The 27,270-nt window shown below is 45.0% G+C and overlaps 1 long non-coding RNA gene and 1 pseudogene across 1 annotated transcript; both read right to left on the reverse strand.

Annotated features, from left to right (window-relative positions):
* Window positions 1-3,938: 3,938 nt before the first annotated feature.
* LOC125100588 (uncharacterized) lies at window positions 3,939-7,456 on the reverse strand. Its single transcript, XR_007127603.1, has 3 exons — window positions 7,178-7,456; window positions 5,523-5,600; window positions 3,939-5,159 (listed from the first exon to the last, which is right to left on the reverse strand). It is a non-coding gene; the product is annotated as an uncharacterized LOC125100588 (long non-coding RNA).
* A 3,750-nt stretch (window positions 7,457-11,206) lies between these two features.
* LOC125101130 (tax1-binding protein 1-like) lies at window positions 11,207-14,731 on the reverse strand (annotated as a pseudogene).
* Window positions 14,732-27,270: the final 12,539 nt, after the last annotated feature.

Here is a 27,270-nt window from a genome sequence, read left to right on the forward strand (position 1 = left end):
ACCATTACCACACATAGTACAATATTTTTTCTTCTGATAGGAACTTTTATAATTTACTTTCTTAGTAATTTTCAGATACAAAGTCTTTATTCACTATAATCAACATGCTCTACATTACATCCCCATGACTTATCTATTTTATCACTGCAAGTTTTTACCTCTAGACCATCTTTGCCCATTCTGCCCACCTTCCACCCCTGCCTCTGGCAATGACCAATCTCTTGTATCTATGAGTTGTAGCTGTTTAGTTTTGTTTCAGATTCCACAATTTTGTGAGATCATACAGTATTTGTCTTTCTCTGACTTATTTGTCCCTGCACAGTGTAAATGTGGTGTTGTGCTTATGAATCGGCCAGACCCAACCTCAAAGGACACTAGGACCAAGAATACAACCCTAGGGAGCATCTGCCAACCTCTGAATTTGAAACCTTCAGCAGTGCCTCCCAAAAGGAGGAAGCTTTCCTGCACTGCTGGCCAAGGTGCTACAGGAATCCCAGGTCGGTAAGGGAGAACCAGTGGGATGAAACTGTGGGTCCCCCCAGGGCACCCCCGGTCCATAGTCAACTCAGTCTGGAGCCCACATAGCTGAGATTCAAAGGCTCACACCCACCAAAAAGTGAAATAATAAATGGAATATGTATTCAAACAAGAAACCACTATCCCCAGTATATCTGAAGACTTCCCCAGAAGTTGAACAAACCCAAGTCCTAATGCAAAGGACAGCTTGGAGGAAGAGCTTCCCCAGTGCTGGAACACAACACAGATCCTCGCCAATGTGACTGGGGTCCTGTTGAATCCTGTGAGAAAACTCCAGGAAATGGAGGGCAAGAGTCTTCCTGGGCCAACGCTGGGAATAAACATGGGAAGATCCCTAGAGTGTTTTCACGTCTTCCTTTAGATAGATCTGGTAAGTGTGGAGAATCCTTAACTTGCTCTTGTCATTTAAAGCTAAGAGATACTGTCATTTAAAGCTAAGAGATAATGGTCGTCACTTATCTCACTTGATGGCTTTTGTGAATCACCTCTCACATCCCCTGCACATAAATCTATATCCTGTTTGTAATCAGATCTTGTGGAAGGTATAAAAGAAGTGATTGTAAGAAATAAAGATGTCTATTGATCATCAGTTGGTAGTCCCCCTATCATTTCAGCTCCAGTCACCAGGATCCCCACCTCCCCAAGGTGACACCCAGTGTAAACCAACTTTTAGGAAGACAAGAAACACCAAGCCAAGTCTTGTGTTTTTAGATACAGCAAGGAGGATGATCCTGTTTTCACCCGTATACAAAGAATCCCTAGGGTTAGCAAGCAAACAAAGATCAATTCTGGTTTTCAGAGATTGGTAGGACCAAGAAATCCTTTTTACCATGTACGTTGAATTCTATAGAGGAAGTGAAGACACAGTACAAAGTTTAATCCTGATTTCCTAGAACTGTCAGAAGAAAGAAATAATTTTACCCATGTATTTTGACTTCTAAGGGATGAAGATAGAGGAACAAAGCTAAGTCGGACTTTTTAAGATATCACTAGCAGGAAGATATGTTCACCAGTGCACAATGACTTCCACTCATATGGCAAATGCAAAAAAATTAAATTATGATTTCCCAGAACTTGTGAAGAGAAATAACTATTTTCCTCCACTGTACACTAACTTCTAAATAGTAAGGAAAAAGGAAAAACTCAAAGTCGATTTTTTCTTTTTTAAATTTAAGTAGGCACCATACCCAACATGAACCTAGTGTGGGCCTTGAACTCAAAACACTGAGAGAGACCTAAGAATCCGATGCTTAAAAGACTGAGCTACCCACTGGCCCTCAAGATTCTACTTTTAAACATACTGCTAGTAGGAAGATATGGTGTTTACCAGTATACAACTGATGTGGGAAACAGTTATTAAAATAGAAGAAAAGTCATTAATTTCCTTACTATCTAAAGCCCACTGACAAGTCCTTGAAACAGGCAGAGTAACATTCCTCTAGAGACTCAACTGCCTCCACCTCAATACTTAGCTAAGGGCAAAAGACAATCCTAGTCTGACCGCCCCCCGACCCCCAACCTGGATCCTATATGTCTACTTTAACATATAAAAATTCCTTTGGAAACTTCCTTTATCTCTAAACCATCCAAGATACATGCTGGCAATCATCCCCAAGCATATGGCCCACCGATATATATCTGAAGGGTCTCATGACTAAGGTTTTATTAGATGGTAATAAATGACCTTTTCCCAACAATAGCTAGCCCTTCAAGGTCCTGGAAACCTTGCTTCCAAAATTCTTAAGAGACTTATGCTATTCCTGACCCCATCCATCCCAGCTTGCAAGCATACAATGGACCATTCCTCACAACCCTGGGGCAGCAGCTCTTTCTGCCCATGGCTCCTGTCCCTGTGCTTTAATAAACCACCATTTTGCACTAAAGATGTCTCAAGAATTCTTTTTTGGTCATCAGCTCCAGACCTCACCCCACTAAAACTCACTTATATTCTTTTTTTTCCCCCCTTACTTATATTCTAAACTTGATCACAACGACTTCCACTGAGGTGGCAAATATAAACAAAATTAAATCATGATGTCCCAGAACTTCCGAGGAGAAAGAAATCATTTTCCCCACTGTACGCCAACTTCTTGAATGTGAGGAAAAATAAACATGTCCATGTGGTAATTTTTATGATATTGCTAGCAGAAAAATATTGTGTTCACTAGTATACAATGAATTCCACAGAGGTGGCAAAAATAAACAGAGTTAAATCATGATATCCCAGCACTTGTAAGGAGAAAGAAATCATTGTTTCCCGCTGTACACCAATTTCTTGAATGTGAAGAAAAATAAACAAGTCCATGTGGTATTTTTCACGATATTGCTAGAAGAAAGATATGTATTCACCAGCATACAATCACTTCCACTGAGGTGACAAATACAAACAAAGTTAAATCATAATTTACCAGAACTTCTGAGAAGAAAAAAATTGCTTTTCCCCACTCTATACTGACTTCTAAATGTGAGGAAAAGTAAACAAGTCCATTTGGTAATTTTTATGACATTGCTAGCAGAAAGATACTGTGTTCACCAGTATATAACAACTTCTCCAGAGATGGCAAATACAGAGTTAAATTGTGATATCCCAGAACTTGTGAGAAAGAAATCGTTTCCCCCCACTGTATGCCAACTTCTTCAATGTGAAGCAAATTGCTAGCAGAATCGTGTTCACCAGTATACAACGACTTACACTGCAGTGGCAAAAATAAACAAAGTTAAATCGTGATATCCCAGAACTTGTAAGGAGAAAGCAATCAATCATTTTTCCCCCACTGTACACCATCTTCTTGAATGTGAAGAAAAATAAACAAGTCCATGTGGTAATTTCTATGATATTGTTAGCAGAAAGATATCCTGTTCACCAGTATACAATGACTTCCACTGAGGTGGCAAATACAAATAAAATCGTGATATCCCAGAACTTGTGAGGAGAATGAAATCTTTGTTCCCCCACCATACACTGACTTCTTAAATGTGAGGGAAAATAAACAAGTTCATCTGGTAATTTTTATAGTATTGCTAGCAAGAAGATACCGTGTTCACCGATATACAATGACTTCCCCTGAGGTGGCCAATATAAACAAAACTAAATCTTGATTTCCCTGGACTGGCTGGGAGAAAGAAATCAACTTGCTTCTGTGTACACCTACTTTGGATGTGAAGAAACAGGAACAAAGCTAAGTCATACTTCTTTTTTTTTTTAAGATTTTATTTATTATTTGACAGATAGAGATCACCAGTAGGCAGAGAGGCAGGTAGACAGAGGAGGAAGCAGGCTCCCTACTGAGCAGAGAGCCCGATGTGGGACCCCGGGATCATGACCTGAACCTAAGGCAGAGCCTAAACCACTGAGCCACCCAGGCGCCCCTAAGTCATACTTCTCAATGTGGAATATATAAGGAACCTGAGTGTAGTCAGCGACCAGTAAGAAAAAGGAGAAACTTCAGAGCCGGAGAAGCAGAACTGGACATTGAACTCTGAAGCCACATCTTAATAGTTTTTATTCACGAGTTTCACAGATGACAATCTCTTCCTGAGGGAAGATAGAAAAAGGCTCCTGCCCCAATCTCAGGACTCCTTAGACCCAAAGATGCAGGGGCAGCAGCTGTAACACATGCTGTGCAGGGTGTACGGACCCCCTCCAGGCAGCCTGAGAACACCAGGATGTGCCTCCCCCAGCCAGGGAGGGGAGGTCCTCGGTGCTCCTGCTCCGAAGGATGCCCACTGTCAGGTGTCCCCATCCAGCATCCTGGTGGAGGGAAGCTGCTGGTGGGTGAGTGGCTTGGGTGCCTCTCCAGGGTCCATCTCTCCTGCAAATGCCTCTGGGTTCATCTGTGTCCTGGACCCGAGGCTCGCAGTGGGCAGAACGGGCTTTGGTTCCAAGTTGCTCTGGGCTCTAGACAGACTTCATTTTGCAGGTAGACCCCGTGAAGCCGCCAGCAAGACTGGAAAGCAGTTCCAAATCCAAACCATCACCGTGGCCTGGGGACTCTATCCCAGCACAGGATAGAAAGGGAGCAGGTGAAGCCCAGAATCTTCTGAGACAGCACAGATGGAGGCTGGGGCTCCAGTGCCACCTCAGCCCCTTTCACACAGCCAAGAACATGCTGCTCCGTTGCAGAAGAGGCCTCTGACGGGGAAGATGAGGTTGCACAGGTGAGGCTGGCAAAGCCTGCAGCAGTGCCACAGCCTGGGTATTAGTGCTCTCCTGGACTTGTTGGCGGAGGCAAGGTAGAAGTCATGGCACCCAGTAGTAACAAATCAGTAGACAAAAATGAAACAGGATACCGTTATAGAGGACACCCAGAACCCAAGCCCGAGGTCCTCGTCCCATTACCAAAACAAAGCAGAAAGAAAACAAACCGAAATGAAACGGAAAAATAAGCATAATGTACAGAAACTAACCCAACAAAGAAAATGTATGATATTAAGGCAGGAAGAGGAAGTTCCAAACCCGCTGGCCTCACCTGTGGTCACTCAACGATGGACAGGTCAGCTCAGGAAAAGCAGCTGTGCTGGGACTGAGAAAGAGATGACAGAGAATGCTGGGGTCCTGAGCAGGAGAAACTGTTTAGCAGGCACTAGGACTCGTGCCCAAACCAAGACTGGTCAGAGTGGAGCTACAGGGCATAAAGCAGACACAAGTGCTCCTTAAGTCTGGCAGAAGCCCTGGTGCAGCCTACAAGACGCCCAGAGACCCAGCACCTGCCCGGCTGAGACGGAGCTTTGGCCTCTGGCTTACAGGTGAATGCAAGCTGGCAGGCAGCTGAGGGGTGAAAAGCTCGAGGAAGTAAGTAGAATACACAATAGTGAAATCCTGCAAGTAACAAATGAGCATTCAGTAAACTGCCAGGATGTACCGAGAAATCAAAAGACAGCGGCGTTAACCCTTGTCAACACCAAAGAAAATCAGCACGCTTGCATTTCAAAGGAAAATACACTGCAGGGAAATTTAATGGAGCAAATACTTCCAAAGAACTCACCCAAGGAAAGAAATTGCAGACATGCTAACCAGTGCTGTCCTGTGATTATGGTATTCCTCTCAGCAGAATCCGGTGTTCCTTACACACAAACCGAGAGAGAGGAGGACTAAGAAATGGCTGCCGTGACTTAGCCAGTATTTGTTACATCTAAAAAAAATCTCATCAGCCCTGGGGGCAGGGACTCCACAGTCCCTGCCTTTGCTTGTGAACATAGCATTGCCATGATTAAGAACTTCCACTTCATTAAACAAAAACATAGCTAAATCAGGATTGCCTTGAACTTGCTGAGCACAAGAAATCTTGCCAGCTAATGGACACTGATTTCTACTTCTACTGACTCTGTAATAAAAAGTACGATTGGGTTCGAACTTCCTATTGCCAAAACATAACTTGGTACTGCTAGGAATGACCAACTAAGGCCAACTGTCTCTTGCAGAACCAAAACTTTCCACAGTGAAGAAATTGTTTTCGGCAGTATATACTGATTTTACAGACTTTCTTATAAACAGATGATTGGCTGACCTTGTGTTTCCAACTCCTAACTTACTATGATTAAGAAATCGCTTTTGCCTATATACACTGACTTTGTTGGCATAATAAACAGAAATGCCGCTAGATCTAGATTTAAAGAAGTTGCTAGGATGAAGAAATTATTCTTTCCCCATTTATACCAACATTGAAGAAGCGAATCCAGCATTGGTATGATTGAAAAATCGCTTTTGCCAGCACACATCGGCTTCTAAGGTCTTAATGACCATAGCTCAGGCAGAACACCCCAGAGCTTACTCCAAATCAGAAATGGCTTTAGAAAATACACACCGACGTCTATGAGGCTGACAGTCAAAAGCAGTTAAGTCTGAATTTCCAAAAAGTTCCCATGAATAAGAAATTTTTGTAGTCCGCTGCAGTGGACTTCTCCTGGACTTAGTAATAAAAGCTAAGGTAGGGACGCCTGGGTGGCTCAGTGGGTTAAAGCCTCTGCCTTCAGTTCAGGTCATGATCCCAGAGTCCTAGGATCGATCCCCGCGTCACGCTCTCTGCTCAGCGGGAAGCCTGCTTCCTCCTCTCTCTCTGCCAGTTTCTCTGCCTACTTGTGATCTCTGTCTGTCAGATGAATAAATAAAAAAATCTTTTAAAAAATCTGATACCATTAAAAAAAAAAAAAAGCCAAGGTAGACTTCGTATTGCCAACAAAACAGAGCAAAGCAAAACAAAACACAAAAAGCAAGAACAACTAAATACGAACAACAACAACAAAAAGATCCGTTTTACCAAGAGACTTCTACTTCTATCGGACCTGATAACCAGCATATTTGTTTCCAAACCACAATTTGCTACCCTTGAGAAGTGGCAGGCCTGATAAGCCGGTACAGTTTCCTGGAAAATCTGGATATGTTTGGTCTTGAATTGAGTTCACCGGATTACCGAGCTATCCCAGGCGTGCGTTTTTCGGATTTACTGAACGGAAAACTTTGGCTCGACTAAAGCGCCTCACACTGTCCTAAGAAATCGCGCACCCCGGATGTGGTCGGACTAAAACCTCTCCACGGCCGGGTTAAATACTGATTTGTCGGGAGTCGTCGTGCGCTTCCTTTTGCACAAAAGTCTGAACACGGCGGCTAAACCCGGGATCCGCCCAAGCCGGGTCTGCCAACCTCCGCCGCTGTTTCCGGCCGTGCAAGCTGCGGAAATCGCGGCCTCGACTGCTCCAGACTTGCTACCGCCGAGAAATGCCGCGCCCCGCTAGTCAAAATCCGCTAAAATGCAGGAAGTGCTGATGGCCGCGAAGTCTCGAGCTTCTGGGACAGCCCAGCGGCGCGGTCAGTAACTGTCCCCCGGGGCGGAGGGAGGCCGTCTGCCCTCCTGTCCGCGCTGGGAGAGCGTGCCCGGGCCGACTAGCGAAAGGACGAAGGGAAGCGGCGGGCTGCACCCTCTCGCCGCGCCGCCACCAAGACACCTTAAGGTCAGAGCAAGGAGGGACACTGCACCTTCGAAACGGCCGGGTGGGGAGAGCAGAGAAATGCAGACTGGGCGAAACCAGCGGTGCGGCCCCCGACAAACAGCCGCGCTGCGAAGTCAGCGGCGCAGTCCCGGAAAACAGTCCCAATGTGACAAAGGGGCGGCGCTGCGGCCGAGGTGGGCACGGATCCGCGCGGTGACAGACACGCCCGCGGCTCGGAGCTACTGGCCACCGTGCTAAGGGGAAGGCCCGGAAGCGCGACCCGCGGAAAGGCCGGCACTGGCGTTCCCGGGACAGAGAGGAGGAGAGGCACCGCGCGACCCTGAACTTGGCTCTGGGGTAGGCAGTGGCGCCAGATCCCACGGTCTGGTGGGCGCTGCTGGTGAAAGCGGTGACGAGGCACGCCTGAGTGGCTCAGTGGGTTAAAGCCTCTGCCTTCGGCTAAGGTCATAATCCCGGGGTTCTGGGATCGAGCCCCACATCGGGCTCTCTACTCCGCAGGGAGTCTGCTCCGCCCACCCCTCCCGCCCCGCTTTGCCTGCCTCTCTGTCTACTTGTGATCTCTCTGTCAAATAAATAAATAAAAGTCTTAAAGAAAAAAAAAAAAAGAAAGAAAAGAAAAGAAAAAGAAAGTGGTTACGAGAAGCAGGTGGCTGGGGACAGGAGCGGCGCTGCGGCCGAGGACCGCCTGGATCGCTGCCCCCGCCCCCAGATGCCCAGTTTCCCCATTCCACTGGGACCTCAAACGAACTCCCCGCTGGGCGAAAAGAGGGGCGATGCCAGCTCCGTGCCTCCGGGGCCACCGCCGCCGGGAGAGCGCCAGGCAGGCTGTGCTTGCCAGAAGGTGGGATTGCGCACGTCCTGGAGCACACAGGAGACACCGAACTGAGCTGGGAGGAGGGAGGACCCCGGCAGAGGGGTGCAAGCGCAGGTGAGGTCCGGCTCGGGGGAGGGAGCTGTGATGCCCCCAGCCCACCGCTGGGCTTGGTGCTCCCAAAGTTAGTGATAAAGAGAAACCTTGCTTGGATCCCGAGCGGAGCTGCCCGAGGGTCCCGCGGCTCCCTGGAAGGAGTGGCGCGGCTGGGACTCCACCAGCGCCCGCCCAGCGAATGCCTGTGGTGTGGCCAAAACCAACATCGCCTCTCCCAGATCATCTTGCGCTGCCGGGAGTAACCACCAGCCCTCACAAGGAGTTGCGTGGTCTGTGCGAAGCCCTTAGTTCCGAACCAGGCGTTGCTGCCGCCCACGAACTACCTGAACGTGATGCAGGCACTAGTGCTCCCACTTTCCGTTGTCCAGTCAAGCCCTTCGGTACAAGGAAACCTTTATTTTTGGTTTGTTTTTGTTTTTGTTTTTGGAGGCAAAGCCACGAGGGTCTCCCTGGAACAAATTTTCCTTAAGAGAGTTCCCATTAGGCTGAGGGGCATTATGACATTATTCTCTCTGAGGAGGCAGTACAAGCAGATTGTCACTCTCACAATCACATGTATACCCCACATTTACGCAGCCCCAGTTTTATCTGTCAAGTTCCTAGGCATCATCTAGTCCTGTCATTGTGCAAAAACTAAACGATATTGGCTGTGTTGATCCTATGTGAGAAAATTGAAAAAATGCATATGCTTTTAGAAATTATCAAATGTAGAGTTGCCTATGTGGCTCAGTCAGTTAAGCTTCTGACTTTTGATCTCAGCTCAGGTCATGATCTCAGGGTCATGAGATAGAGCCCCACTTTGGACTCTGCTGGGGATGGAGCTTGCTTAAGATATCCCCCCCCCCCCCCCCGTCTCTCCCCACCTCTCTTTAAAAAAAGAAAAAGTTAATAAAAGAAATTATGGGGGCACCTAGGTGGCTCAGTGGGTTAAGCCTCTGCCTTCTGGCTCAGGTCATAATCTCAGGGTCTTGGGATTGCCCCATATTGGGCTCTTTGCTCAGCGGGGAGCCTGCTTCCTCCTCTCTCTCTGCCTGCCTCTCTGCCTACTTGTGATCTCTCTCTCTCTGTCAAATAAATAATAAGAAACAAAAAGAAATTATGGAATGTATTTATAAATTTGCAAATCTAAAGAGTGAGAGTATAATCCTCAATTCACAATACTTACTTCTTAGTTTAACCTAGAAATTAAGGTTTCTAAGTGTTAAGAATTGTAAATAATAGGGGCGCCTGGGTGGCTCAGTGGGTTAAAGCCTCTGCCTTTGGCTCAGGTCATGATCCCAGGGTCCTGGGATCGAGCCCCACATCGGGCTCTCTGCTCCACAGGGAGCCTGCTTCCTCCTCTCTCTCTCTCTCTGCCTGCCTCTCTGCCTACTTGTGATCTCTGTCTGTCAAATAAATAAATAAAATCTTTAAAAAAAATAAAAAAAAAGAATTGTAAATAATAGATATAATTAAAGCTACTGGAAATAATAAGGGAAGCATCTTCATAGGAATTGTTTTCAGTAAGACAAAGTGTGAAGAATGGGGGTGTGTTTTCTAAAGGGAAAAGAAAGTAATTTTGTCTTAAAGTGAGGCTGATTGTTTAAAGAAGAAAAACAAGACAAAACTGGAAAGTAGAAAAGAAAGTTGTAGAAGGGTTATAGAAAAGGAATGTTTGAAAAGGAATTTTTTTAATCTTATTTTTTATAAACATATAATATATTTTTATCCCCAGGGGTACAGGTCTGTGAATCGCCAGGTTTACACACTTCACAGCATTGAAAAGGAATTTTAATGTGTCATCAAACTGGCTAAGATTAAAATTCATTAACTCTCTGCTTTTTCTCTGTTAAAAGGACAGTTTTCTTGGATTTTTGGTATGTTTTTGATAACAGATTGTATAAAGTTTCTTTACTTTTTATGATAAACTAGTTCTATTGCATAATATTTAGTCAAACTCGGGGCGCCTGGGTGGCTCAGTGGGTTAAGCCGCTGCCTTCAGCTCAGGTCATGATCTCAGAGTCCTGGGATCGAGCCCCATATCCGGCTCTCTGCTCAGCAGGGAGCCTGCTTCCGCCTCTCTCTCTGCCTGCCTCTCTGCCTGCTTGTGATCTCTCTGTCGAGTAAATAAATAAAATCTTAAAAAAAAAATATTTAGTCAAACTCAATCAAGAAGGTCAACAGGAAGTTGTAAATATTCTGCTAAATGGCACCCTCTACATACATGTATTTTCAATGTGGTAACATTGAAATAATCCATTTTCTTTAGTCACATAGTTTTGCAAACTATGGATTAAATAAGAATACAAACAGAAAACCTTTTTTTAAAGATTTTATTTATTTATTTGACAGAGAGAGAGAGAGAGAACATGAGAGTGAAGAAGGTCAAAGGGAGAAGCAGGCTCCCTGTGGAGCTGTGAGTCCCATGTAGGACTGGGACTTGATCCTAGGACTCCAGGATCACGACCTGAGCAGAAGGCAGTTGCTTAACCAACTGAACCACCCAGGCGCCCCAGAAAAAATTTTTTTAAACTGGTGAGATTAACAGAGATTACAATTCTATTTAGTAATAAACCAATGGGGGCGCCTGGGTGGCTCAGTGGTTAAAGCCTCTGCCTTCGGCTCAGGTCATGCATGATCTCAGGGTCCTGGGATCAGCCCCACATCAGGCTCTCTGTTCAGCAGGGAGCCTGCCTGCCTCCTCCTCCTCCTGTCTCTCTCTGCCTGCCTCTCTGCCTACTTGTGATCTGTCAAAAAAAAAAAAAAAAATCTTTAAATTGCTACACTGTATTGCTAACTCATAAGAAAAAGTAACTAGCCAAAATCATAGATGAGAGGGAATATTAACTCACAGAGGGGACACTTCTTGTGAATGTCAGAGCTGGGATCACAGCACACGTCTGTTCTGTGCCCATGTAAATGCTGACTTGGAGGATGGGGAGCAGTGGGCATATTCTCATCTTCTTTACTATCCTCAGGGTCTTCTTCTTTTTTTTTTTAAGATTTTATTTTTTTGACAGACAGAGATCACAAGTAGGCAGAGAGGCAGTCAGAGAGAGAGGAGGAAGCAGGCTCCCTGCTGAGCAGAAAGCCCGATTCGGGCTCGATGCAGGGGCTCGATGTGGGGGCTCGATGTGGGGGCTCGATGCGGGGGCTCGATCCCAGAACCCTGGGATCATGACCTGAGCCGAAGGCAGAGGCTTTAACACACTAAGCCACCCAGGCGCCCCTCCTCAGGGTCTTCTAAACCATCAGGCCCACTAACACTTCCAGCAGGCTGGCTGCAGATAACACGATCTTCCAGTCCCCAAAAAGGTACTATCACAGGTGGCCTTCGGATTTCCTCGGCTCAGTCTCTGGTTTCCTGTGTCTCACGAGCATCACCAGACCGCAGGACCGGCTGTGTGTTGGGCACTGCGGCCACCTGACCATTTTGCTCAGAGCAGGGCTGTGAGATCTGAGGACTCTGGGAATTCTGACCTTCCATTTTCCTTTCTGCTTGATTTGCTAGACTCCTTCTAAGTTCCTTCTCCTGGAGAAGTTTTCCAAATGTGCAGTTAGACCATGTATCTTTGTCTTGTAAGTTTCCACTTCAGCTAGCGCTGGTGTTACATTTCCAGCAGTCTTCACTTGCTCCTTCCGTTTCAGCTCTGTGTTTGCAGTTCTTCCGCACATCTATTGAATTTTGTTTTCTCATCCTGCAAGAGGCATTTACCTCTATTATACTTTTCTGTTTTGTCAGCAGTTTCTTTGGTCACTTCACAGACTTACCCCTCTGTTACACTGTCAGGATCTGTCTCGGCTGCAGCTTTCTATCTCATCTTGGGTAGAGCCAGCACGAGCTGGGTCTGTGTTTATGGAGACATCATTCCCGTTTTTGCTGATTCCCAGTTTTCCTTGTGAAGACACTATTGCTCTTGGCTGATTGGTTTATTTACTTGATTTTGGAGCCTCTGGCATTCCTTGATTTTTTTTTTCCTTTGTAAAGATCTGTTACCATTTGAAGACAAAGTTTCAAATCATCAACTTCTCTTCTCAGTTCATCAGTCTTTCCAACCACCCATCTTTTTTCCTCCACAGCATTTAGTTTAAGTTCTGCCATTGCATCTGCTTTTTTTTCCCAAGTGTGCAATGTGGAGATCTGCCATTTGGCCAGAAAGATAACTTCTTGCCTGAACGTGTTCTTCTGCTTATGAACTTGCTCCTTAAAAAAAAAAAAAAAAAGTATCTTCCTTGTACAGCCTGCCAATCTCTTCTTTGAAATGAGTAATCATGCTTGCCTTTTTTTTTTTTTAAGTTTATTTATTGAGGGAATCTCTATACTCAGCATGAGGCTTGAACTCCCAACCCAAGGTGAAGAGGCAAACACTCCCCCTACTGAGCCAGCCAGGTGCCCCTGAGTAATCATGCTGTCTTTGTTCCCATCTAAACTCTTTAAAGTCTGGACCTTTGACACTAGCTTGGTACTTTCTGATTTCGGTATTCTTCAAATGTACCTTATAAAGTTCCTTTTCATTCTTTTCCATCTGTAACTGACATCAGTTTTTCTCTTTCATATTGTGCCTTCCTGAGGTTGTCCTTTAAACTGTTTAATTCATGGGGTGCCTGCGTGCCTCAGTGGGTTGAGCCTCTGGTCATGATCTCAGGGTCCTGGGATCGAGCCCCGCATGGGGAGCCTGCTTCCCTCTCTCTCTCTGCCTGCCTGCCTACTTGTGATCTCTCTGTCAAATAAATAAATGACATCTTTAAAAAAAAACTGTCTAGTTCAGTTTCTTTTTCAGTTCACTGACACAGTATCTTCCTCAAGCTGGAGAGCTTTGGATGTAGCATCATTGTATCTCTTCTTAAATTCTTCATTTTCCATTTTTATTTATTTTTTTTAAAGATTTTATTTATTTATTTGACAGAGAGAGATCACAAGTAGACAGAGAGGCAAGCAGAGAGAGAGAGAGGGAAGCAGGATCACTGCTGAGCAGAGAGCCCGATGCGGGACTCGATCCCAGGACCCTGAGATCATGACCTGAGCCGAAGGCAGCGGCTTAACCCACTGAGCCACCCAGGTGCCCCCATTTTCCATTTTTAATTCTGTGATTCTTCCACGAGACCTTTCTGCTGTGCTTGAAGTTGGTCATGTCTTTCTTTCTGATGGTTAAGTTCTCTTTCCATGCTTCCAACTTATTCTCAAAGTTGTGGTATTTCTTTTTCCAGAACAACAATTAACTTTAATAGTTTTTTTCTTCTTTCACAGTTTTCTCAGTTTTTAACTCAGGAAGGCCAGCTTTTTGGTTATCACCAATATGTCAGAATTTCCTTCATCTTCCATAGCAAGTAACTCTTCAACTGGGGAAGCTGGAAACTGGAAAGGTGTACTTCTTCCATGAATTTCACCCTTATGGGTAACATAACAGAACTGATGAATTTCTCCATATCATTTGGAAGGTAATATCCTTGAAATGCTAATACACAATTAACTGTTAATCCTTCTACGTAATGTTCAGGCTTAGGGGACCATAAAATTGTGTAATAATCACAAGCAGTACTCCCTCCAAGCTTGAATATACCAACCCAATCTTCTGGATGTGGATGGATATGTAAGGGCCTATTTCACCAGAGCGATTCCATCCAGTTAAACAGTGATTTTGTTGTTTATGCAGTAAAACTTAAACTGACCCTGCCCCACCCCAGGGGAACTTACTTAAAAGCAAGTCCGGGAAACTAGTAAAATATGGTCGACCAGTCCCAGGTAACAGAGCCCAAACACAAGGGCGGGTCAGGCCAGGTGGAGACATCCAATCATGGAGCGCGCATACTGTCCCCCTAGCTACCAAGGAGTTTGGGCCCCGCCTTTTGGGCGCCTTTTGGGTGCCAATTCTGACCAAGGTAATGGGCTAGTTCAAATATCTACTATAGGGTAAATTGTAATTCAATTGGCCACCTGTGTGTGACCTAGCATGACTGTGCAGCTTTCTCTGTGTGTTACAATCTAATTGGTCACCTGTGTGTGGCCAGGCTCAACCACATGGCATTTGCCCTTTAAAAGTTAGTCTGTAAGGAGGGAGGGGTCACCCTCTCTGTAAGAGGTGCCCTGACCGGTGGGTTTGATTCTCGATGCTTGGTGCGAAATAAAGCTTTGTTTGACCTTTGCTTTGTATCAGTCTCACTCCTTTGATTATGGACCCATCAGATATATGGAGTTAAGGTATAATGACATTCCAGGTGTGCATTCAGAAGATAGCTCTTGGCCACATTTTGAGAGATGACATGGGCAAAGTTGGAAGTCTGCAAGGGGACTTCTTGAAGGGATGTTACTGTGACTCCTTTGAGGGACAGAGGGAGCATTAGAGAGGCTTCTGGGCCTATACCACCATCAAATACCAAACCTCTCGGACCACCACTGCCTCCCTCCACCGACTGGCTACACTTCCCAAGTGTTTTTATCTTTTAAGTATTAAATTTCATAATAATCTGTGGTCCTGGGACACCTGGGTGGCTGAGTGGGTTAAAGCCTCTGCCTTCAGCTCAGGTCATGATCTCAGGGTCCTGGGATGGAGCCCCACATGTGACTCTCTGCTCAGCAGGGAGCCTGCTTCCTCCTCCTCTCTCTCTCTCTCTCTCTCTGCCTACTTGTGATCTCTGTCAAATAAAATCTTTTTTTTTTTTTTTAAGATTTTATTTATTTATTTGACAGAGAGAGATCACAAGCAGGCAGAGAGGCAGGCTGAGAGAGGAGGAAGCAGGCTCCCTGCTGAGCAGAGAGCCCGATGCGGGGCTCGATCCCAGGACTCTGAGATCATGACCTGAGCCGAAGGCAGCGGCTTAACCCACTGAGCCACCCAGGCGCCCCATGTCAAATAAAATCTTTAAAAAAAAAATTTGTGGTCCTATTTAGACAAGCACTTTAAAAACCTTTTCTAAAATATTATTTAAAAACTCCCCAAAGTCAAATTGTAAATCAAGTCTTTTTGACATGCAATATTTCAAAGTATTTGTTGAACTAGGCTTATTTGAAATGTAAATAAGTGTAAAGTATTTGTTAAATTAGGCTTATTTGACATGTAAATTTCATGAGAACTATTGTCAAATAAGTAATACTAAGCCTTCTTTATATTGTATTTTTAGATTGTGGCACATATGGATGAAGTCGTTCTCCCTATGCAAGAAATGTCCCCTCATAGCCAGGCTTTTGCCATCTTGATGTCTTTGTAACATGGCAACACTATCCTCCTGAATCAGAGAAATTAAGATGGGTGAACAATGTTTGTAAATTAAATGAACAGTCAGGGCTGTGGGAAACCCAAGACACCTGCTTGGTTCTTCCCAGCTCTCTGGCAAACCCCATTTTTTGGTTTTTCTTTTTTCTTTCTTTTGCATTTCTTCACCCACCCTAGTACATTTAAGATGACTCAAATTATGAATAGACAGTGATGGAAAAATTTCCATAATTTTGCAAAAATAGTTTACCAGCAATAATCCTGGAACATAATCCATAGTCCTATAAAACTGGTTTTGTTCCCAGACCTCCTTCTGGACCTTTTGAACACCTGCAGCTGGACTTCATTCAGCTGCCCCTTATTATGGATTATGAATATGTCCTTTTTATTGTATGTGGTTTTCCAGATGGGTTGAAAGTTTCCCCTGCTGCAAAGCTGATGTCCTCTTGGTAGCAAAGAAACTGTTAGAAAATGTGTTTTGCACTTGGTATACCTTTCCTAGTCTCCAGTGATGGAAGAACCCACCTTCACTAAGCAAATCATATGAACTTTTTTTAAAGATTTTATTTATTTGACAGAGATCACAAGTAGGCAGAGAGGCAGGCAGAGAGAGAGGAAGGGAAACAGGCTCCCTGCTGAGCGGAGAGCCCGACATGGGGCTCGATCCCAGGATCCTGGGATCGACCCTGGGATCATGACCTGAGCCGAAGGCAGAGGCTTTAACCCACTGAGCCACCCAGGTGCCCCAAATCATATGAACTTTAACGAAAACCTTGCAAACTTCTTGGAATTATCATTGTCCCTATCATCCTCAGTCTTCAGGAAGGTTGAGAGAACTAATGGAATCCTTAAACTTAAAACCTCTTAACTTGCCAAAACAACTGGATTTCCCTAACCTAAGATATGCTTTTGATTTTGCTGACTGCTAATGATACCCTTTTGGGAAACATAAACTCATTCCACATTAGATAGTTACCAAAATACCAATGTCTATTGGAATACAGCTTTCTGCTGATCCTTTATTATTTCATGCTAATATAACTGGCTGAGTAAGTCTTTAATGTCTTATGCTTAAGCCTATCAACAATAGGTTAAAGAAGCCTCCCCAGACTCCAATTCATAGGATCTTGCTGGTCACAGTGTGGAGGCTGGTGACTGGGTATTCTGGAAATATTGTTAGACAAAAACAGCCCTTGAGCCTCGTTGGAAGGGACTTTGCCAAGTGTCCCCGACCATGGACACTGCTGCAAAATTAGAAGGCATTGAGCCTTGGATACGCATCTCACAACTGAAGAAGGCTCCACCTGCTATCTGGTCCTCTGTAGACCCTGGAGATCTCTGAAACAAATTGCAAGGAAGAGAGGTACCTGACAGTCAGGTAAACTGCTTCTTCCCAAGACAGGGGATCAAGACTTCATACTATAAACATGAAATACTTTCTCCCACTTTTCTTTTCCTTTACTTTGTCATTGGCCTGGAAAGACCACCCTCATTCATATCACCCAGGCCATTGCTAAGAGGGGATAACCTTTCAGATTGTTGGATTTATCATCAAAGATTCTGATCTATCCATGATGCTGGATATCTCATCCTCCCTGTGACCAATTTCTCTTCTTTTCCTAATGTCATTACAAAATACAATCAGTCACCCATAGAAGTCTTTTACTAACTTCAACTTTTATGTCCAGAACAACCAGTGCCTTGTTTTTCCCTTTCTCTGATAGTAACTGTACTTACCCAATGTGTGAACTAGACTAACACTATCTTGGACAAATCCAGTATGATGACCATTCCATGATCTGAAGACTTCTTGAGCGTAGCACCCTCCCCATTTTTTCTTTCTGTTTAATCACACACTTAAGTACAGTCTTGGGGTATAACATCCTTGATCTGTTCTGGAGATAGGACTGTGATTTTCAAATATTTCCTCCTGGGTGGTCCCTCAGCACATAATCCCCAACCCTTAGGACTACATTTAGCATGCCTGCACTCCCTACACCATCTGGTAAAAAAGGGAGTGCATTGGCATTGGGTAGAGGAACGTCAAGCTACCTTTGACCAAGCTAAGATATTAGTTGCTCAAGCACAGGCTTCTGGTCATGGAATGGTCCTTGACCTTGTATCCTTGGACCCTAGATGTATTACACAAGATTAGATGAATTGGCCATTATGGCAGGAGCAGCATGGTAAGTTAACTCCATTGGGCTTTTGGTCACAACACTGGCAGGGAGCAGAGATCTGATATTCTCCTACTGAACAAGTGTTGAGTCAATAAGACCCTTTAGTAAGTGGAGCCCTTAAGGACTGCTCTTCTGGTAAATGTCTGGACTGGTTTGCCTATAAAGGGGTGGATGGATGGGATGTTTGCAAGACCAGCACCTGTCATAGCACAAGCCTCTATGATGCCTACTTACAACAATGGAGTGTTCTTTCCACTAGTCCATTGGGAGATGAATTACATGCTATGTTTGGGTCCATAGAATATGAAACCTTTAATGTCCCCCCCCAGCCTCTTATGGAGAACCCCCCCCATAAGTAAAGGAAGGCACATACCCTATTCCTAAACTTGCTTGGTATATAGATGGCTCTAGTAGAGAAAATCCTAGTCACTGGACTGCAGTAGCACTCCAACCCTGGACTGATACTCTGTGGTTTGAGACTGGAGGGGGGTAATGAAAACAGCCAATGGACTGATTGAGGGCTGCCTGAATGGTATGAGTCCATATGAACTTTGGCTCCTTATCCTTTGCAAAGACAGTTGGGTTGTTTATAAGGGTTTGACAACCTGGGAAACCAATTTTAACTCCTAATAAACTCTTGGCTGAGAACTGCATGTGTCCCTGTGGGAGAAAAGCAATGTTACTTGGGGATAGTCTGAGCCTGGTCTTGTGAAAGCAGAGTTCAGATTTCACAGTGTAATCCAAATCCATGAATGTCCTGATGTTAACTGGCACCCCAGGAGGACTTGTGAGAAGATTCTGTTTTCCCCAAAATGTAGGAAACACCAAGAGAACCATTCTGGATAGACTTACCTGGAACATCTGCTCAGGAAAGAGAAAAGAAAAATAGAACTTCTCCTGGGAAAGGGGAGAGTTTATCAGGAAGGTGACAAGTAATAAGACACTAAGTAATCACTCCTCTGAGGTTAGGATTATTGTTAAGGATGAAGGGAGGGAGAAGGGATAAAAAGATAAAATTTCTCCTAGGTTTCTGAATTGTACTAAATATGAACAAGAAAAATACTTAGCTTAGTATTGTGCTAAATACTAAATGTACTAAATACTTAGTACAGTTCAGAAACCTAGATTAAGCTTAATATCATACATGTTTGCAAAGAAATCATACTAAGGAAAACAGTTGGGGGGAAAATAACCATGTAGGGTTAGAGGTAGAAACTAGAATGCTGAGTCAAGTTTTTTAAAAAGTTAATAGAGTTTTAGTTAGGAGTCCCTGATATCTGAATATCAGATAGATTTCCTCTAATTACAAGTTTTATGCTATCCTGATAACCACTTTTGAAAAAATACATTTAAAAAAAAAATCCCAACAAAGATTAACTGAAATGTCCCTTGAAACAGGCTCCTGGTTCCAAGAGCCCACTCAGAGGACTAAGTTCAAAGCTAATCAGATGGGTGGGCTTGAGGTCAAGAGAGAGGGGATACCAGCAGAGGGGTCATTTGGCCAAGGCCTCAGGCTCATAAGGATCCTCAGATTTACACAATAGATATTTCCTTGAACTGACGTACCATTTTTCATAGACAGGAATGAAAATAGTCATGTCCCAACTTTTTTTTTTAAGATTTTATTTACTTATTAGACAGAGATAGACACAGTGAGAGAGGGAACACAAGCAAGGGGAGTGGGAGAAGGAGAAGCAGCCTCCCCACCAAGCAGGGAGCTGATGAGGGGCTTGATCCCAGGACCCTGGGATCAGGACCTGGGCAAAAGGCAGGCGTTTAACGACTGAGCCACCCAGGTGCCCCAATGTCCCAACTTTTAAACTGTGATCAATCAGAGGACATACCACCTATAGATTAGCAACATCTAATAAGATGTTTAAAATTCTGTAATCCTGGGGCACCTGGGTGGCTCAGTGGGTTAAGCCTCTGCCTTCGGCTGGGGTCATGGTCTGGGGTCCCCACATCGGGCTCTCTACTCAGCAGGGAGCCTGCTTCCCCCTGTCTCTCTGCCTGCCTCTCTGCCTACTTGTGATCTCTCTCTCTCTCTCTGTCGAATAAATAAATAAAATCTTTTAAAAAAAATTCTGTAACCCTGTATTCAGTACAGTAATAATGCATTGCATTTCTAAAGTGTGATCTTTTAAGACTCATCAGATTTTTGTTATACTCTGTGGCTTGGGTACTTCTGTACTCAGCCACAATTAACCCATCTTCTCCCTTGAATGGTAAAGCGAAAACATCTGAAAACTGCATTTCCAAATTTTCCTTGCCAACAGAGCTGCAGTTAGTCTTTGTCAATGGAAGGTACCCTTGCCTGTATCCAAGGCAGGAAGAAGTCTTGCCACTTAATGGCTTTGGCAGTATAAGAGGAGCCCAGTAAATGAGGCTCACACAGCATTAGCTACTTCCTCCTTTCCTGACCGAACTTGACTGGGAGAGTAACTGTGAATGGGAGCGGTTTCAGAAAACAACTCAAAAACAAGAATTTAGGGGACGCCTGGGTGAAGCCACTGCCTTCAGCTCAGATCATGATCCCAGGGTCCTGGGTCCTGGGACAGAGTCCTGGGATCAAGTCCCGCATCGGGCTCCTTGTCCAGCAGGGAGCCTACTTCTTTTCTGCCTCTGCCTGTCAATCTGCCTGCTTGTGCTCTATGACAAATAAATAGATAAAATCTTTTTTTAAATCTTTAAAAAAACACACACACAAGAATTTAGGGTGCCTGAGTGGCTCAGTCATTAAGCGTCTGCCTTTGGTTCAGGTCATGATCCCAGTGTCCTAGGGTAGAGCCCCATAAAGGGCTCCCTGCTCGGTGGGGAGCCTGCTTCTCCCTCTCCAGCTTCCCTGTGCTTGTGTTCCCTCTCTCAATATTTCTCTCTCTGTCAAATAAATAAATAAAATCTTTAAAAAATAAAAATGAGAATTTAGAATTGGTTTTCAGACCTAAAAATAAGCATAGCCCTAGATGATGAGTGCTGATAAATTTGCTAAACTTGAACACGATGATTGCTTCATTTGTACTGAAACACGGTTGACAGGTAATAACTTTTTATTGTCTGTAGTGAAGAATTTACTGAAGTCAAAATACAGGATATCTAATTGTCTCTACTGACCATTTTGATGGGAACTGTAGGCTGTGATCGCTACCTCCAATGAATTGCAGGATTTACAAAAACAAAATGAAAGACTCACGGATTTAAATTTTTTGAACCAAAAATTTCAGTAATGCCTCTAAAAGAAGCCTTATTTCTTACAAATACAGTGATGAGAGAGCCAAAAATCAGACCCCAACTTTGATCCTTCTAGAGGCAGAATTAAAATATAAGGTGAACTCACATCTTACCACACCTCTCATGTTGGGGGGGCGGGGGGGGGCAGTGCTGATCAGCAAGTAATAGAACTCTGTGGATTCAAATGGGTTAATTCGGGTGGATCTTTGTAAATACAAGAACCTTGAATCTCTACAACTCTCTGAGCTTCCTTTAAAGAAAGAACCCCTCTGTCTGAGGAGGCTAGCCCTTTCTTGATTAAAGACACTGAGATCTCACCTGAGAAAATTAGCTTGTAGAAGAATGTCCATTCCCCTCAAGTTATAACCATAACCATCCCAAACCCATAACTAGATGCAGATGCTAGAATGACCCAAAGGGACAACTGTAAAGTCTAGATTTGGATTTATTGCTCATATACCAAAACAATTGCAATAGGTAGATAATATGTATTGGCAGAAACCTTTGGAACGTGTATGGAAATGAATTCTAAAGGTACTATATCAAGAAGGTCAGAACAAGAATCAAAAATTTATATGGGTGCAGATAAAAATTCCAGATTTCATGTACATAAGGGGAGAAACTACAAGCTTGGGGCATCTGGGTGGCTCAGTCAATTAAGCATCTGACCAGCTCAGGTCACGTTCTCAAAGGAACAAGGCCCCAGAGGAGAGTCTGTTTGTCCATCTCTCCCTCCCCCTGCTCTCTCTCTCTCAAATAAATAAATAAAATATTTTTTAAAAATGGAAGCCTAAGATCAAATAATAGCAAGGAATCTGGTGACATTTTGGTTTTAAAAACGAATGCAAATTTTGTGCAAAACTTCATAGAAATTTCTTAAAAACTTAAAGATAATGTTCAAGACAACCCTTACAGTATGATTTCTCTATTTCATCTGAAAATACATATTTTCTTTTCTTAAGATTTTATTTATTTGAGCGAGAGGAGAGAGACAGCAGGGGGAGGGGCGAAGGGAGGCAGAATCTCTAGGAAACTCCATACTGAGCAGAATCCAACCTGGGGCTGGATCTCTCCACCCTGAGATCATAACCTGAGCCAAACCAAGACTCAGAAGTTTAACCGACCGAGCCACCCAGGCGCCCTGAAAATACCATCTTTTCTCTATATATACTAATATATATCCACATTTTTACACAAAAATTTTAATGCATCTCTTTAACATATATTAGTACAAGACTTATTTTCGTATTAGCATCCAGATGAACCATGCTTATTTATTTTATTCGATCCATCACCATAGCTCCGGGAAAATATGCTATAGAAGGAAAGATGGGAAAATTATTGAGGACAGAGGCAGCCTTCGCTGCAACTTACAAGGTTTTAGGTGCGGGGCATTCCGGCCTAACTAGCCCCACTGCCCCCCTCCAAGCCGCCCACAGGCGCCGGCACATTCAGAAACTGTTGTGGAAAAGATGCTGAATAACTTTTCTCCCACTTTTGGCTCAAATCAGTAGCATGAAAACGGAAGCAATTTTTCGACTTCCCTTCTCCTTACGAGGATCCCTACCGGGTGCAGTGATGTAACACCGCCGGCGTGAGTCGGGTGAGCAGAAGTTAACGTGACAAAGGAAGGGAGAAGAGCGGGGCAATGAAAAACTTGGGGTGACTCTCAGAAAGAATGCGGAAAGAGCCCGCCACACTCCTTAAAGTGGGCAGGAAACCAGCCCTAACAGCGGACGGGGTGGTGGGGGCGTGCTTAATGCCAAGCCAAGCCTCCTAGCTCTCCAAGCACTCCTAGTTTAGTCTCTTACTACCCTCCTCCCAAAGCCCTTCCCCTTCTTTTTTTCCTTTCCTTTCCTCCTCTCTGTCTCCCTCCCTCTCCATCTCCTTCTCTTTCTCTCTAATTGACCTGACGTTTTGTGAGCCTGAGTGTGAAGACTTACCCAAATACAGTGTAACGTTCAAGATTCCCAGGAGGGGCGCCTGGGTGGCACAGTGGGTTGGGCCTCTGCCTTCCGCCCAGGTCAGGATCTCAGAGTCCTGGGATCGAGCCGGCGTCTGGCTCTCTGCTCAGCGGGGAGCCTGCTTCCCCCTCCCCCTCTGCCTGCCTCTCTGCCTACTTTGATCTCTGTCTGTCAAATAAATAAAATCTTAAAAAAAAAAAAAAAATCTTAAAAAAAAAAAAAAAAGGTTCCCAGGAGAATCATGCCGCCCCCGCCCCATCCCAGAAATTCTGAAGCTGTCTACTGCGACGAAGGAAAGCTACGCATCCTGAAGGCAGGCAGACTTTTCTCCTTGTCCCCCAAATCTGCTCCTCTGCAATGGCCCCTTGGTGACCGCTCCGCCCGGCCCTCACAGGCTCCTCCTCGGGGTCAGCCTCCCGAGTCCGCGTGGACCACGGGCCTGACTGGAGGGCCCCACAGAATGCAGGAGCCTAGACACTGGTTGGGAGGAGGCCGAGATTCGCCCGGCGGCTGAGTCCGCGCCCACAACGGCGTCCTAACGCCGCCGGCCGGCTCCGAGGCCTCTCCTGTCCCCGAGCCGCCCGCGCCCCCAACCCGCGCGCAGCCCTCCTTCCCGCCCCGCCGACCTGGCGGCTCCGGGGTCGCCCAGGTCCGGAAAGCGCCACCCCCACCCTGGCCCCACGTCCGCGGTAACCGCCAGCTCTGCAGCCCTCACACCCACCCCTCGCTCGGAGGGACCCTCCCTCCGCCTCAGCTGCCCAACTCGGAATCAACCGCCTCTGCAAAACGTAGGGGAAAAGCTTTGGTGTACGGTAAAATGCCATTGCGAAATAATGTCTCAGAACCAATGCAACCTTTAGCCACTTAATTTTATAGATGACCTTGGGACATTGTTATGGAACAAATGAAGGTGACTTAAAACTGGAGAGTTAAACAAACCTCGATAGAAGAATTCAGGGAAGTCACGTTGGGGAGCACTAGGCAGACGTGGCGTGGAAGCGCTCCGCCAGGCGCGGGGCTCAGGTGCCGGGGCAGTTGCCTCCCCGGCTGACTCACACCGAAGCTTCCGGCCCCAAGTGTGCCACCAGTCAAGACTTGCAGCGGTTTCCTGCCCTGGTCGTTGGAACAGCGTCCCCGCCCCTCCCGCGACAGTATTGTGATCTTTGTGAACACTAGGCACACTTTCACCTTCGTGGGCCCCCGACCCATAAAACAGAAAACATGTATTGTATGTGTGCGTTGGTTTTAAGAAAATATATTAATGTTAAATATTATACATTTTCTTTGACCTAAAATTTAATTTTTTTTTTCTTCTGGTTTTAAGACATTAAAACACGGGCCACTGGGTAGTTCAGGTGGTTAAGGGTGTGCCTTTGGCTCAGGTCCTGATCCCAGGGTCCAGGGATGGAGCCCCACATTAGGCTCCCTGCTCAGTGGGGAGCCTGCTTCTCTCTCCCTCTCCTTCTGTGCTGCACGCTCTCAAATAAATAAATAAAAATCTTTAAAAATTAAAAAAAAATAAATTAAAACATTCGTGGGCCCATGAAAGTCTTGTGGGGCTCTATGCATTTTGCCTAGAGCAGTCAGGCCAGCTTGTTCTTTTCTTCTTTTTTTTTTCTTTCTTTTAAGATTTTTATTTATTTATTTGTCAAAGAGAGATAGAAAGGGAGAGAGCATAAGCAGGGGGAGTGGTAGGAGGGGGAGAAGCAGGCTCCCTGCTGAGCAAGGAGCCCTGGATCTCAGGACTCTGGGAACAGGACCTGAGCCAAAGGCAGTTGCTCAACCCACTGAGCCACCCAGGCTGTCCCAGGCCCATTTGCTCTGCTGTTGAGTCCTCTAGAAGGCAGCTGGGGCTCAGTCTCAAGAGGTGGTGAATTCTAAACCGCTCCAAATGAGAATCTGTTTCTCCCATCACAACTTCCACGATGTTGTTCCTAGAGATGAGACCAAGGATTCAACAACTGTCCAGCTATAGGATTTTATGCAGCCTTCTAAGAGTCTATATTTTTGTGTAAATAAGGAAAGCTCCCAAGATGAAAATTATTCCTCCTCAGGTAATCCTGCTAACATTAGAACAATAAAAACAATAACTTCTTTCATTGCAGCAAGTCATACAAATAAAAGAAAAACAAATCTATTTGTTTTACTCTACTCAAAACTCTTCTGACACCATACGTGTGGGTTTTCCACACCAAGCAATTCTCAAATTCTCAGGACACTGTCACAAATCCAATTCAGTTTTAACAGTCTATGCTTGCAGTAGGCATCAGATCTCACAAATTAAAGGCTCAGTCCCACTAAACTGCCCCTACTTTTTTTTTTTTTTTTTTTTAAGATTTTGTTTATGAGAGGGGCGCCTGGGTGGCTCAGTGGGTTAGGCCGCTGCCTTCGGCTCAGGTCATGATCCCAGGTCCTGGGTTCGAGCCCTGCATCGGGCTTTCTGCTCAGCGGGGAGCCTGCTCCCTCCTCTCTCTCTGCCTGCCTCTCTGCCTGCTTGTGATTTCTCTCTGTCAAATAAATAAAATCTTTAAAAAAATATGATGTATATTTAAAAAAAAAAGATTTTGTTTATGAGAGAGAGAGAGAAAGAGAGGGAACACAAGCACAGGAGAGCTGGAGAGGGAGAAACAGGCTCTCCATCGAGCAGGGAGCCTGATAAGGGGCTCGATTCCAGGACTCTGGGATCATGACCTGAGCTGAATGCAGGTGCTTAACCGACTGAGCCACCCAGGTGCCCCTAAACTACCCCCACTTTAAATGTCAGTCTCAAGTCCTGATCTTCCATACTTCTGAGTGACCAGTTATAAATTAGGGTTTTCACCATCCAACCTTGAGTTCAATAATTTACAAGAACAGCTCACATAACTCAATAAAGCATTTTACTTAAAATACTGGTTTATTATAAGGAATACAACTCAGGACCAAACAAATGTAATGGTATAGGGCAAGATATGGGGAAGGGGCAGAGAGCTGTTCCAGGTTGCCAACCTCAGGGCCTGTGGTTGGGTTCTACAACCCAGAAGCTCACTGAAACTTGGGTTTATGGATTTTCATGGACACTTCATCACATATTTATGATTGATTATTAAATCAGTCCCCATACTCTATCCCTTCCCTGGAGGATATGGGGTGGGGCTCTAAGTTCTAATCATGGCTTGAACTATCTGGTACAAGACCCCCATCCAGGAACCCATGAATTGTTGCCTTCTTAAAATGAAAGATGCTCCTATCACCTAGGAAGTTCCAAGGGATTCAAGGAGCTCTGTGTAAGACATTGCTATCACCCCATCACTCAGAAAAGTACACGGATTTTAGTAGCTCTGTATCAGGAACCTGGAACAGAGACCAATACATATATTTCTTATTATTTCACAGCAAAGATTTCTTCACCATTCAGTTACAATTTAAGGTTATCAAGCTCAAGTACACCAATATGAAAACACCTACCCCAAAGATATGCCTAATTTTTTTAAAAAAGATTTTTTAAATTCATTTGACAGACAGAGATCACAAGTACGCAGAGAGGCAGGCAGAGAGAGGTGGGAAAAGGTTCGCTGCTGACCAGAGAGCCTGATGTGGGACTGGATCCCAGGACCCTGAGATCATGACCTGAGCTGAAGGCAGAGGCTTAACCCACTGAGCCACCCAGGCGCCCCCTAGGCCTGGGTTTTTATAACAGCCAAGCCACTCTACACTGCTGCACCTAGAATCCTGGCAGCAAAAGGAGGAAAAGGGTGGGTTTGGATGGAATGCCAAAAACTAGAGGTAAGGTGAAGGGATTCTAGGAAACAGTCTCCATGGAATATAGTCCAAACTTTCAGACACCTGTGAACTCAATTCTCGTGATTTTTTTCCCCCAGAGAAACCACAACAGGAGGATAAGAACAATCACAGTTAACATGAACTGAGCATTTATACCTTGCTGGACATTGTTCTAAGTCGCTGCGCTTTCATCCGGGCGTGTGGTGGGTACTCTGATCAACTACCCGTTTCTCTGGAGAAGTAACGCGTCTTGGAAACTCACCGAGGTGGAGTGGGAATTGGAAGCAAGCTCGCCGGAATCTAGGCCTTTAAGCCCCACTCTGCAAAGGACAATTCGCTGGTGTTCCCAAGTCCGTTGGCCACACCGCCCTGGCACTCCTCCCAGCCGCCCAGGGCGATCACAGAGAGCGTGCGGGCAACCAGGGTTCTGGGAATTTCGAAGCAGAAGGGAAGAAGCTTCCTGCGACGTTCCCGAGGGCGAGAGAATGCCGGATCCGTAGGAGGCCTAAGCTTGCAGGTGAGTTAGAGGTGGG

The sequence above is a fragment of the Lutra lutra genome, chromosome 5, assembly GCF_902655055.1.
Source record: "Lutra lutra chromosome 5, mLutLut1.2, whole genome shotgun sequence".
Taxonomy (NCBI): domain Eukaryota; kingdom Metazoa; phylum Chordata; class Mammalia; order Carnivora; family Mustelidae; genus Lutra; species Lutra lutra.